The sequence below is a fragment of the Hyperoodon ampullatus genome (genome assembly GCF_949752795.1).
Source record: "Hyperoodon ampullatus genome assembly, chromosome: 18".
Classification (NCBI taxonomy): domain Eukaryota; kingdom Metazoa; phylum Chordata; class Mammalia; order Artiodactyla; family Ziphiidae; genus Hyperoodon; species Hyperoodon ampullatus.
Window position 1 is genome coordinate 39895378 of NC_136931.1, and position 9469 is coordinate 39904846.

The 9469-nt window shown below is 50.5% G+C and overlaps 1 pseudogene across 1 annotated transcript in view; it reads right to left on the bottom strand.

Annotated features, from left to right (window-relative positions):
- Positions 1-8896, bottom strand: part of LOC307066101 (zinc finger protein 541-like) — a 32022-nt pseudogene extending 23126 nt beyond the window's left edge. Inside the window, exons 1-3 of the transcript in view lie at positions 8458-8896; positions 3973-4208; positions 443-2311 (exon numbers count right to left, since the gene is read on the bottom strand). The product of the transcript in view is annotated as a zinc finger protein 541-like (transcript). The remainder of the gene's footprint in view (positions 1-442; positions 2312-3972; positions 4209-8457) is intronic.
- Positions 8897-9469: the final 573 nt, after the last annotated feature.

Below are 9469 nucleotides of genomic sequence, written 5' to 3' on the forward strand. Positions count from 1 at the left end.
CGGCCCCAGGCCTGCAGCAAGGGCCAAGTCGGACTTGTGGACCTGTGATTCACAACCAGAATAGACACAGCATTTCACGTACAAATATCAAGGGCAAAGGAGCTCTGCCTTTACATTCTCTAAAGAAGTGAAGGAGGCAAATCCAAAAGGAAGCGAAAGGCAGAACAAAAGCAAATAGAAAAAGTTTAGTGAAGAAACATGACGCAAAGTGTCTCTGACAACTCTAAAGCCCTGTTCTGTTTTGTGTGTGTGTGTTGCAGGGCGGAGGGTGATGGAAGGAACCATCACTTCTCTGGACCTTCATTCCCCCCTCTGTAAACAAACTGCATCTGACGATTTGCTGAGGTTATATACAGTGCCTGGACAAGTCAGAAACACGGACACAGGTAAGGACGACACTCTGCCTCCCGCATGGTCACCTCCCGTGAGAGGGCCCTGGTACCTGGATCCTGTTGAATATCATCAGCTTGGACTTGGAGTCCCAGGGAGGATCCGCTGGAGGCCCGGCCGACGACGAGAACGAGGCCATGGCTACCTGGCTTGGAGAAGCTGCACAGCACATACCCATTTTTAACTTCTCCTTCTGGAAGCCTGAAAAGCGCTGGGCCCTGGAGTTGCCAGAGAAGAGCCTGTAGCCTCCGGCCCAAGAGCAGGCCGGGCCCTTTACCCTTTTGTGGCACCGGAAGCGGTGCCATTCTCAGACTGGGCCTGCTTCCCTGGGAGGTGGGCTCTGGATGGCTCCTCTCCTCCTAACTGGGTCTAACGCAGGGCCCCGGGGGAGAAGATGTCCCACAGGTCCAAGGTCCCTTTCGAGGATCTCAACTGCTTGGCCAGAGAGGAGATGTCTGGGTTCCCAGGAGGGTCCAGGGACGATGCGGTGAGGGCAGGTGGAGCAGCAGCCACTTTTGGTCTTCCCTTTGTGTCCTGGCTCACTGTGCTGGGGGAGGCCTCTGTGGGGAAAGCAGGTTTGGATTTTCTCCTGCGGGTTAGGGATCCCTCTGGCTCAGGGTTCACGGGGCCAGCATGGAGAGTCAACAGTGGGCGCCATAGGCGGGGGCTGCTGCGGCCACGGCCCCTGCAGTGACTTCAGGGCAATTTGCTTGCCGTTGGGTGTGGGAAGCTGGGAGGAGGCAGCAGCCACCTGGGTGTGGGAGGAGATCCGCTGGGACTTGGTGATCATCTGGAACACCTGCATCTGCTCGTGGCTCACCAGAGACTCCTGAGACTTCAGGAACAGCTGCCGGAAGAGCAGCGTGGCATCCGACGGGAGGCCGCTGGACTTCTGGCCGTCCTGGGGGCCAGGCTCACCAGGGTTCTGCCACGAGAAGGTGTCGCAGTCGAACTTGCGCCTCTTGGAAGCCCAGGAGTCGTCTTCCCCGCTGGTGCTGACATATCTGGAGTCGCCCGAGGCCTCCCCTGGTGCCTTCAGGAGCGTGGGAGGGAAGGGCGGCATGTCCTCCAGACCGGTGCCCCAGCTGGGTGAGGGCTCCCCCGCAGAGGAGGCGCTGCTGAGCCCGGGGCCAGGCTCGGAGCCCTACCGGGACAGAACTGCAGAGGGCTTGTGGACGACAAACATACTGTTTCCTTTGCTCTTAGGGCAGCCCGACAGGTTTTGGAGCCACTGGAAACTGTGGCTTGATGGCTGGGAACTGGCAGGGACAGTCTGGCTATGCAACAGAGGCAGGCAGTCGGGCAGGGGAGTGCCCTCGGGCCAGCCCTCCAGGGATGATGGGGGCTGGAGCAGGGGCAGCTCTGGCTCAGCTGGGTTGGGCCGCTGTTCTCCGCTGCCCACGAGTGGATGGCTGTGAACACGTCCGTGCCCGGCTCCTTCCGTGGGGGCCGGGGCTCCTAGGGAACCTCAGTGCCCAGGGCTCCTGGGGCCGCCGGGGTGCTGGCTGGGCCCCAGAAGGAGGACCCTGATGAGGGCAGGGAGGAACAGGCCGTGATCCTCCCTTCGCCGCCGTCTGAAGGCCCTCCCAGGGCTGGCCCGGGAGAAGGGATCTTCTGGCAGACGATGCTGCTCATGATACAGCACAGGAGGTCTCGGTTGGGCAAGAGGGAGCTGGGGGATGGGGCTTCCAGGGACACCAGGGACCACAGGCTCACGGGTGCAGGCTGGCTTGCCACCTCGTGCGCATGGGGTGAGTTCCCGCAGGGCTCCTCCTCCGGGGGGGCCTCCTTGAGGATGCACAGGCCGTGCTGGACCTCCTAGTGCCAGTGCAGGGAGCGGTAGTCGCAGTAGCTCTTGCTGCAGCCCTGCGCACTGCGCACAAAGGGCTTGGTCTTCTGGTGAGTGAGCGTGTGCCCAGTCCTGGAATCACATGAGGAGAAAGTTAGCAGGTGTCTCGGCGTGGGTCACTAACTGCAGGAACCCAGGCGTGTCCCCAGGGGGCAGCAGCATCGCAACTCAGAAACTGTGCTCAGACCCTATGAGGAAAGACCCCTGCTAAGGCCAAAGCCCTCTGGAAGGGGGAGCTCTTGCCCTCACCCCTAAGCAAACCCTTAATCTGAGATTTAAAAAATCAGTGGGAGCCAAGTCAGAGTTCCCCAAAGTGGGTTCCTAAGGAACACCAGTCTCCAGAGTTGCTCCCTGAGGACTTGGGCCCAGGTGGCAAATAAGTTTGGAAAAAACATTGTTTACTTCTTAGAGGTTCCTAGTAGCAAACTGAAAAGCCACAGAGCAGATAAAGAGAGATCTGTTGAACTTTCCATGTCTCTCAAACTTATTTGCCCACAAAACCATTTTTTTAAATAGACCCGTATAGCATCCCCAAGAACCAGAGAACCAGAGTTCTGAGAACGCACTTGAGGAAATGCTAACTTGGGGATGATCCTTCCTTGAACAAAGGAGTCTTTGCCTTCCCACAGGAGTCCTCTAGACAGTGACCTGGGAGCCCCACAGCAAAAAAAAAAAAAAAAAAAAAAGAAAAAGAAAAAGCCAAATTTGCCTATAATTTCTGCAAATATAAACGAATGCAAGTATGTATTATATTTACATCATACTTATACCTGCATTAATATATTATAAATATAAACAAATGGGTAAATCACCCTCTGGGTTCCCAACAATCCTACTCCGGATGGTTCTAATCAATGGAACCCAGTAAATAATGAAACCCTTTCCCAAACGTGGACCCTTGGCCTCCATCTGCGGGAAGCAGCAGAGAGGGCATCCGGAGACCCACTTTCTAGCCCTAACTGTTAGCAGCTTGTGGCAGGAGTAAATCATTTCCCATCCTTAATGGCGAGAGGGGAGAGGATACAATGAAAGCGGGATCCATCGAAGCCTCAGTAAAGGCCGGGCGAGCTGTAAACATGCAAGGGATCGTCCTCTCCCACTTACGAGTCTCTCAGTTTGAAAGTCTGTCTCTCCTCCCTCGGCAGCAAGAAAAGCTTATCATTTCTAAGACATGAAGAACAAATGGAATTCTGCTCCTCTTACACTGACCTTGCTTTTTAAAGTCAAGTTTAAAAAAAAACTGAGTTAATAAAAGGGGGAATTAAGGAAAAAAAAAAGAGTGAACACTCCATTGCCATGTTCTAGGAACAGGCATCTCAGAACCTCTTACGCCCTGGTGTTATCCCAACGTATATTCCTCATGGAGTGCATATCTCTTCTGCTCAGACACCTACCAGGGACTCTAAAAATTTCTCTACACAGTTAGCCCAACTCCCGTCGTGACAAAATAGCCTCTGGAGTGTGTTTTTAAAGCACATGGGTCCTGTCTGCAAATCGCAGCGGCACTCTCCTCACTGGAGTGAATCTGGAGGCTGGGGAGGGCGGGCTGTCCAGGGCAGTGTAGGCCCTGGCCCCACAAACACTGGCCGTGGGAGGAGAACAGGTCGCACACACCTGGGACACCTGACGGTGGGGGGCGGTGCAGGTGGATGGGAGGGGATGCAAAAGAACCGGGAACACGCCCAACCCCCAGCAGCCCCCTGAACAGACATCCCGACCAGACTCCTACATACAGGTGGTCCTGACGCTTAAAGGCCTTGCTGAAGATTTTGCACACGTGTCTCCTCTCCTGGCTGTGCGTCAGGTAGTGCTTGCTGAGAGAACTGGCACTGCTTCCCGCAGAGGCTGCAGTCCAGGAGTGTGTTCTGTGGGGAACTGTGCTGCCGCTTTCCTTTCCTTGTGCTCCCAGACGTGGCCCTGCCTCTTTTGTTAGCCTCTTTGGGCAACTTGAACACGCCTAGCCCCAGGTCTAGACAGAGGGAGAAAGCACAGGTTATGACATCCGGGGACATCGGAGCCCGGGCCGAAGCACTCTACCACCCTCGGACCAACTTCAGCAGCTGAGTCCAACTCAGGGCGTTGGCCGAGAACCCCAACTTCAGCAGCCGCACTCGCAGAGAATACCAGGCTTAGCACCAGGTGAGGCGGAGAAGGGACCCTGGTCAGGCCACCCCTCCAGGGCCGCACCCAATCTTCAAGCCACACTTGGGGGGTAAGGGAGGGGACAGCAACAGTCTGAGTGCTTCCAGGACAGAGTGACTCGACAGGCAGGGCTTCATGACGGTAACATCAACAGCACACTTGCAAGTGCAATCCAGAAATGCACAAGGCAAAATCTTAGAAAAGTTTAAGTCCTTTCTCCCAGCCAATTCCACTCTGGGTTTTTTAATTAAGGAAATTAAGGCAGATCTGTACAAATTAACGGAGATCTTGCAGTGAACTGCAAGCGAGTTAACTGCAGCATTGTTTTTCCTGGTGAAATGTGAGAAACCACCTAATAACTGACACGAGGGCACGTGGGTGACTGTATTCTGGCCTCAATGGTCTATGGCGCAGGCATTTAAGATAAAACTGTAGGAAAATATCCGATGACGTGAAAGGATGTTCATGCCAGACCACTAAGTGCTGTGCCAGTAACAAGAGGATTGCTGAAAAACGGAATGATCTAGTCTTTAGAAGGGACAAATAAATTTGAATACAAACAAACAGAATGGGATTGATTGGTAGGATCATGGATCAACTTAATTTTCCTTTTCCTGTATATCTGAATTTTCCATGTTTATGTACTTCTTGGGTAAATGATAAAAGGTATTTCCACGAATCACCTCATCAGAGGAACAGGTGAAGAGGCTGGGAATGTCCATGTGGGAGAGGGAGATGTCTTCAAGTAGCTGAAGGGCCAGGATGTGGAGGAGGGAGCACACTGCTTCTATCTTGCTACAAGGGGCAGAGCTAGATTTGATTAATAAAAGGTAAAGAGAGGGACTTCCCTGGTGGCGCAGTGATTAAGAATCCGCCTGCCAATGCAAGGGACATGGGGTCGAGCCCTGGTCCAGGAAGATCCCACATGCTGCGGACTTCCCTGGTAGCGCAGTGATTAAGAATCCGCCTGCCAATGCAAGGGACATGGGGTGGAGCCCTGGTCCAGGAAGATCCCACATGCTGCGGAGCAGCAAAGCCCGTGCGCCACAACTACTGAGCCTGCGCTCTAGAGCCCACGAGACACAACTACTGAAGCCCACCCGCCCAGAGCCCGTGCTCCGCAACGAGAGAAGCCACCTCAATGAGAAGCCCGTGAACCGCAACGAAAAGTAGCCCCCGCTTGCTGCAACTAGAGAAAGCCCACATGCAGCAACGAAGACCCAATGCAGCCAAAAATAAATAAATAAATTTATATTAAAAACATGTGTAAAAAAAAGTATAGGGAAGCTGATTTTAAATCACTAGAAACGTAAGGACAGTGGATACAAGACCTAAGAACTCTGCAGGCTTGCTGCTGTGTTCCTAGCTCCTGGGATTCCCATTCCTGTACTCGTAGGCACACAGTAACTGTTGCATGGATGAATCATGAAAGATTTTTCTACCCCTTAAGATGGATTAGACTGCCTCACGTGATAGCAAGTTTAAAAACTGCCCTTCGGGCTTCCCTGGTGGCGCAGTGGTTGAGAGTCCGCCTGCCGATGCAGGGGACACGGGTTCGTGCCCCGGTCCGGGAAGATCCCACATGCTGCGGAGCTGCTGGGCCCGTGAGCCATGGCCGCTGAGCCTGCGTGTCTGGAGCCTGTGCTCCGCAACGGGAGAGGCCACAGCAGTGAGAGGCCCGCGTACCACAAAAAAAAAAAAAAAAAAAAAACCTGCCCTTCATCTAGGATGCAGCAGAGGCTGGACCCAAGAATCCAACAGGTCAGGGCGTGCATACTGCACTAAAGGACCCCAAAGGCTAATTCTCTGTGGCTGAGATGTAGCTTGAGAGACACAGCAGAAAGGAACCTCGACTCTCATCCCAACTCTGTCTCTGGCCATTTGTCACTTAACCTGTCTGGTCTACATCTTCTTCATAGGAAAAGCTGCTGTGTTGAGTGGTCGAATGATTCTAACAGTTTAAATGAGGGAAAATAGGACTCCCATGTGGGAAAGTCCTTGCCATGCTAACTTACTTTTAAAATGTTCATTAGAAGGCTTCCCTGGTGGCACAGTGGATAAGACTCCGCGCTCCCAATGCAGGGGGCCCGGGTTCGATCCCTGGTCAGGGAACTAGATCCCATATGCATGTGGCAACTAAGAGTTCGCATACCACAACTAGGGAGCCCGCCTGCCACAACTAACACCTGGTGCAACCAAATAAATAAATAATAATAATTTTTTAAAAAAAAGATGAGTATTTAAAATAGATAAATAAAAATAAAATAAAATAAAATAAAATGCTCATTAGGACCTCCCTGGTGGCACAGTGGTTAAGAATCCGCCTGCCAATGCAGGGGACACGGGTTCGAGCCCTGGTCCGGGAAGATCCCACATGCCGCGGAGCAACTAAGCCCGTGCGCCACAACTACTGAGCCTGCACTCTACAGCCCGCGAGCCACAACTACTGAGCCCACGTGCCACAATTACTGAAGCCCGTGCACCTAGAGCCCGTGCTCTGCAACGAGAAGCCACCGCGATGAAGAGCCCGTACACCGCAAAGAAGAGTAGCCCCCGCTCGCCACAAATAGAGAAAGCCCGCGTGCAGCAACGAAGACCCAACGCAGCAAATAAACAAACAGAAGTTTTTCTCTAAAAATAAATAAATAAATAAAATGCTTATTAAAGCAACTGTTAAACTAGAGAACAAAATGTGGTTTCAAAGAAATTGGCAGGGACACTGAAAAACAGGCACATTGAGTCACTGGCCCGGGAAGCCACTTGCTCTTCCCAGAAAGCATGTGCACAAGCTCTAAAACTGTGTGTGTTCTCCGACCAGCAAGCCTACACGGAGGAATATGTGCGAAGAACTCATCCAAGAGAAAAGTCAATGGAAAAGTTATTCACAGATCCACTGTAACATTCTATCAGGCAAGAATATGGTCCGACAATACAATGGAATAACCATTACAATGACAACCGAATAGTCTACCTTCATATAAGAAAGCAGACTCACTAAGTTTTAGAAACTTCAAATGAATTAGACACTTAATACATCTCTGCAAAACCATGTGTACCCTAGTGGCCTCACCTACGTTTTTTAAAAATCCACGTGTGGGAGCCATGGTGGGGATTTTAATTGTTATTACTTTTCTTTATTTTCTAACTTTTCTATATAAATATATATCACTTTCTAATTAAAATATATAAGCATATCCATTTGTATGAATCTGAATTTAAGTTAGAGAAGTGTAAAGAGTTAAAATTTAACGTTCAGTGGATTTTTTTTAATAAGGTAACCAAAAAAAAAATCCTCAACTTTAAAACAAATTAGGAAAAATTGAACTAGATTAATGCTTTGTAACATTCACTGGGGGGCACAGACCCATATGAAAATCTGGTGAAATATCACAGTTTCTCTGCCCAGCAAAACGCACACGTACTCACCCTAGCAGCATTTTTAGGTAATTTCTGTGGTTCAGGTTGAGAACCTTAATTACTGTAACCAGGCCTGGCCCAGCACCTGCAATACCAAGGATGGCCTTGGTTTCTAGGATTTCACATTTAGCCACGGTTCCAACACGGGGACAAGGCTAACGGCTTGTCTACATTGTGTGGAGTGCGGGCCTCGGCAGTCTTTCATTCTAGCGAGTACACAGGACAGTTCTTGAGCTGCTGATCCCAATTAACATTGACATTTGTTCTGCAGGGCTGTTCCGGATGTGGCCTTCCATGCGTGTGGTGTGATTATAAATACAAAGGAGCTCTAAGTCAACTCGTCTAAGCAACTTACCCAAGAACCCATGAAGTGGGTTAAAAACAAAAATCAAATTTATCCTATGGCGGAAGTCTGAAGGTAAACCAAAAGGTGATGTAACCAACGTCTCTGACTGTTCCACTAGTTCTCCCTTTGCTCCTCCGCTGCGGAAGAGAAAGACTTAGAACTGCATCAATGGACTGTGGGAAGGTATTCTAACAGTATTGGTAAAAATCACTACCCTCTGTCCAGTGCTTCCCAGCCTGCAAAGTGCTTTTACTTTCATTTCTTCTTTTGCTTCTTACTGCTGGCACTCTGGGGGGAAAGCAGAGTGGGTATTATTGTAAGGCAGTCTGAGATTCTGGATCTGCATACTCCACCAGCGGCTTCATGGAGTCACTGTCCTTCCCTGAATACACGGACAGGGCATCTAAGCTGTCCTCCAGCATCTCGCTGGGCGCGTCGGGCATCAGGAGGCTGAGGTCCAGGTCCAAGTGGCTCAGGCCGTCGTACAGCAGGTCTCGTGAGCCAGGCCCCAGATCCCGGTTGAGGGTGTCGCTGCATTTGAGCGCCTGGCTCTCGGGAAACGAAGGGAGGTGCATCTCGGATGGAAGGGTGCCCTTGTCCCCCAGGCTGCACTGGTCCATGGCTCTCCACTACCAGGTCTCAGCCAACAGCTACTCTCTAGACAAGCAAGGCTGTGTAAGGAGTCAGGGAGGAGAGAGCTCTTGGTGGTGTTTATTTCCTGAGAATGAACGAGGACGAATCACAATTATGAGATGGCAACACACATGGTGGATAGAGCGTGGACTTGGAATTCAAACAGACCTGTATGGGGGTTTGTTCTCGGCCACTTAACAGCCACATGACCTTGGGCAAGTCACTTAAGGTCCATGAGCCCTAGTTTCCTCATCTGGAAAATGAGCGTAAGAGTACCTCCATCATAAGATGGTTGTAAGGAAAAAGCAACCGAAATGTCCATCAACAGAGGAATGGATAAAGAAGATGTGGTACATATATACAATGCAATATTACTCAGCAATAAAAGAGAACAAACTAATGCCATTTGGAGCAACATGGATGGACCTAGAGATTGTCATACTGAGTGAAGTCAGTCAGACACAGAAAGACAAATATCATAGGATATCACTTATATGTGGAATCTAAAAAAAGGGGGATATAAATGAACTTATTTATAAAACGGAAGTAGAGACATGGATGTAGAAAACAAATTTATGTTTACCAGGGGATGGTGGGGGGAAGGGATAAATTGTGAGATTGGGATTGACATACACACTACTATATATAAAACAGATAACTAATAAGAACCTACTGTATAGTACAGGTAACTC